General features: G+C 41.5%; 1 pseudogene; it reads right to left on the reverse strand.

Annotated features, from left to right (window-relative positions):
• Positions 1-3,378: 3,378 nt before the first annotated feature.
• LOC123388512 lies at positions 3,379-3,507 on the reverse strand (annotated as a pseudogene).
• Between the last annotated feature and the right edge of the window lie 1,288 nt (positions 3,508-4,795).

Genomic DNA, 4,795 nt, shown 5'->3' on the forward strand with positions numbered 1-4,795 from the left:
CATGCATGCAATGTTTGGAGAGAAATTCAAGATGCCAGAGTAGCAATACATCTTCAGGCATGCTTGCAGCTTAGGTCTGAGTCTAGAACATACTGGAGTTGCCCTGAAACTCTTTGATCTGTTCCTAGGTTTCTGCACCTAGGTTTATGAAACCCATTTGTGTCATTCTCTGGAGGACCCAGTTATGTTCACTTTTTGGAAGTGGGTGATGATTTCACTGGTGAATACATAGGTCAAAATTAATGAAACCAAGTGTCGTTTCTTGCATGCCATTTACATCTTAATAAAGCTGTTGTTTAAAATAGTATTTTCTATGAGAAACACAAAACCACTTTGGAAAAGATTTTGGGGAATAGTAAATTATTTTCTCACTGGCATTATTTAGAAATTCTATAGCATGGTGATAATTTTTATAAAAAGACTGACATTTACTCAATTTTATTCTTGCTTTAAAATTCTCTACAGACAGTGCTCCCCTTTATAGCCTGCCTGGGGAGTTGGACCTCTCCCACTCCTCATGCTCAGAAGGCCAATGCTCTACCCCAAGCTTCTTACCAAGAAAGCAGTCTACTCAGTGTTGGGTTTGTGGTGCCAGTAGTTCCTATACAAAGGAAAATTTTATTCTGTAGGAAAGTTTTCTATACAAAGGAAAGAATACTCAATGGAGAAAACTGCGTGCTTTCCCCCTAAGGTCAGGAACGAGATAAGGATGTTCACTTTCATCATTTTTATTCAATATAGTACTAGAAGGCCTTGCCACAGCAATTAGATAACAAAAAGAAATAAAACGCATCCAAAAATGGTAAAGAAGTAAAGCTGTCACTATTTGCAGATGACATATTATAGATAGAAAACTCTCAAGATTTCGCCAAAAAACTACTAGGACTGGTAAATGAAATGAATAAAGTCACAGGATATAAAATCAATGTGCAGAAATATGTTGCCTTTCTATGCATTAATAATGAAGCAGCAGAAAGAGAAATTAAGAAAAAAATCTCATTTACAATTGCACCAAAATTAATCAGATACCCAGGAATAAACGTAACCAAAGCGGTGAAAGACTTGTTCTCTGAAAACTATAGAACACCGATGAAAGAGGGGTATCTGGCAAGCTCGGTCAGTAAGGTGTGCGACTCTTGATCTTGAGGTTGTAAGTTCAAGCCCCACATTGGGTGTAGAGATTCGATTAGAAGAACAAATACTGTTAAAATGTCTGTACTACCCAAAACAATCTACATATTTAATGTAATCTCTATCAAAGTACCAACAGTATTTTCTACAAAATTAGATCCAAAAAGTCCTAAAATTTGTATGGAACCAAAAAAGACCCTGAATAGCCAAACGAATTTTGAAAAAGAAAAGCAAAGCTGGAGGTACCCCAATCCCAGACTTCGAGTTATATTACAAAGCTGCAGTCATCAAAACAGACACATAGATCAATAGAACAGAATAGAAAATCCAGAAGTAAATCCACAATTATATGATCAATTAACCTTCCACAAATCAGGAAGACTATCCAACAAGAAAGAGACGGTGCCTTCTTCAACAAATTGTATTGCGAGAACTGGCCGGCTACATGCAAAAGCCTAACACTGGGCCACCTGCTTTCACCAGACACAAGAAGAAATTCAAAATGGATTAAAGGCCTAAATGTGAAATCTGAAACCATAAAAATCCAGGAAGAGAGCACAAGCAGTAACTTCTTTGACATTGCCCATACAAAATTCCCTCTAGATCTGTCTCCTGAGGCAAGGGAAACAAAAGCAAAAATAAACTATTGGGGGGTTCCTGAGAGGCTCAGTCAGCTGAGTGGTTTCAGCTCCAGTCGTGATCTCAGGGTCATGGGATCCATCCAGCCCAACATCGGGCTCCCTGCTAGGCAGTAAGACCGCTTACTGGGAGGGATTCTCTCCTCCCTTTGTTCCTCCCCCTGTTCTTGTTCTTACTCTCACTCTCGCTCTCTCTCATAAATAAAATCTTTAAAACAAAAATAACGAAGTGACTGGGACTACATCAAAATAAGAAGCTTCTGCACATTGAAGGAAATGACAAAATTAAAAGGCAACCTACCAACGGGGAGAAGATATTTGCAAATGACATATACAATAAAGGGTTAGTAACCAAAAACATATAAATAACTGATACAACTCAACACCTAAAAGCAAATAACCCAATTAAAAATGGGCAGAGGACATGAGTGGACATTTCTCTGAAGAAAACATCCCAATGGCCAACAGACCCATGAAAAGTTGCTCAACATCACTCATCCTCAGAATGCAAATCAAAACTACAATGAGGGGCACCTGGATGGCTCAGTGGGTTAAACCGCTGCCTTCGGCTCAGGTCATGATCTCAGCATCCTGGGATCGAGTCCCGCATCGGGCTCTCTGTTCAGCAGGGAGCCTGCTTCCCTCTCTCTCTCTCTCTGCTTGCCTCTCCATCTACTTGTGATTTCTCTCTGTCAAATAAATAAATAAAATCTAAAAAAAAAAAACTACAATGAGATACCACCTCACACCTGTCAGAATGGCTAAAATCAGCAGCGCAAGAATCAAGTGTTGGTGAGGAAGTAGAGAAAAAAGATCCCTCTTGCTTCCTTGGTGGGAATGCAAATGCGTACATCCACTGTGGGAAACAGTATGGAGATTCCTCAAAAAGTTCAAAATAGAACCACCCTATGATGCAGGAATCACACTACTGAGTATTTAACCAAAAACTAAATCAAAGGGATACACGTACCCTATGTTGTGTGCAGCACGAGTGTCCATTGATTGACGAATGCATAAAGAAGACATGGTGTAGGGGACCTGGGTGACTCAGTGGGTTAAAGCCTCTGCCTTTGGCTCAGGTCATGGTCTCAGGGTCCTGGGATAGAGCCCAGCATCAGGCTCTCTGCTCGGCGGGGAGCCTGCTTCCTCCTCTCTCTCTGCTTACCTCTCTGTCTACTTGTGATCTCTCTCTCTCTCTCTGTCAAATAAATAAATAGATGTTTTTTAAAAAAGAACAAGACACTGTATATACATATATATACAATGGAATATTATTCAGCCAAAAAAGAATGAAATCTTGCCATCTGCAACAATACACATGGAATTAGTATAAAATAAAATAAATCAGATAAAGACAAATACCCTCTAATCTCACTTGTATGTGAAATTTAAGAAACAACAACAACAAAAGGAGCCAAGTATAAGGAGAGAGAAACCAAGAAACAGACTTTGAACTACAGAGAACAAACTGATGGTTACCAGAGAGGAGGTGGACGGACTGGATTAAACCACTGGTGGGGATTAAGGAGCGCACTTGTTGAGATGAGTGCTGGGTGACATATGGAAGTGCTGAATCCCTAAATTGCATGCCCGAAACTAATATAACACTGTATGTTAACTATCCTGCAATTTAAAATTTAATTAAAGAAAAATGCTATAGTATAGTGAAGATTTTAATTAGCAATAATCGCGCCTTGGACAAACCTCATTGGCTACGATACTGCCACTGTGCAAAGCTTAGCATAGTGAAGATTTTAAAAAGGAAGACTCATATGTCATTTTATTCTTGCTTTAAAATTCTCTATAGACAATGCCCCCTTTATTGCCAGCATGGGGGAGTAGAGCACTCCCACTCCTCACCCTTGAGAGGCCACTGGTCCACCCCAAGTTTCTGAGGAAGAAAGGAGTTTAATCAGACCACTAGGTGGGGTCTGTGACATTGGTATCAGTTTCCTATAAGAAGGAAAGGAAACACATCAAATACCTTAGGATTATGAGTAACTTCAACTCTACACTTGCCAAAACTTCTTCACCACCATTCACCCAAAATGACAAACCAAGGAGGAAGACTACTGACAACTGGTACTATTTAGAAATGTTATAGGACAGAGGCGATGATAAAAACAGTACCAGCTTTTTCTTGGTTTTATTCTTGTATTAAAATTCTCTGTAGGGGCGCCTGGGTGGCTCAGTGGGTTAATGCCTCTGCCTCCGGCTCAGGTCATGATCCCAGGGTCCTGGGATCCAGCCCCGCATTGGTCTCTCTGCTCAGCGGAGAGCCTGCTTCCCTTCCTCTCTCTCTCTGCCTGCCTCTCTGCCTGCTTATGAACTTGGTGTGTCAAATAAATAAATAAAATCTTGAAAAAAAATTCTTTGCAGACTGTTCCCTGCTCCCCAGGCCAACGACGGCCCTGTACTCAGTCCACTCAGATCACCCCAAGCCTCCTAGCAAGAAAGCAGCATAATCACTTTCATCTTCAATGAAAGTGCTGTGAGGTTGATAAGTTTCAGCAGGATGTTTTCTTGCTTCCAGCTTAGGGTGAAGAGCATCAGACACCATCATGAGGTGGTCAGGAGACAAATCACCTTTAGTGGACGGGAATGCCATTCCACATGCATCACACCGTCCTCATCCGGGTTATGGTGATCTAAACTCGGGACACTCCAACCCTCCGTCCCATACACTATCTGCAACTCCCCCTTCCCCACCCCAACACACTCATGCAAACACCAAATTATTTTCCTCCTCGCCAGTGGTATAAGGTGTTAGAGGTAAACTTGTCCAGTTTTCAGTGCTGATCCAGGACTTATCCTCCAGTGTCCCTCTGACGGTGGACCCGTTGATTGGTCCAGCCCCTTTCCCTGCGGGACGTTCCCACCCTTCTAACACACACACACACACACACACACACACACGCCTCGCCCTCCCCGCCCTCCCCACCGCCACAGAACTCACAGAGATACACGCATCTTTTTATATCTTGTTGCTTTGAATCATCGCATTTTAATCATGTTGCATTTTAAAT

Source organism: Mustela putorius, unplaced genomic scaffold, assembly GCF_011764305.1.
Source record: "Mustela putorius furo isolate JIRA1106 unplaced genomic scaffold, ASM1176430v1.1 tig00003899_pilon_pilon_pilon, whole genome shotgun sequence".
NCBI lineage: Eukaryota > Metazoa > Chordata > Mammalia > Carnivora > Mustelidae > Mustela > Mustela putorius.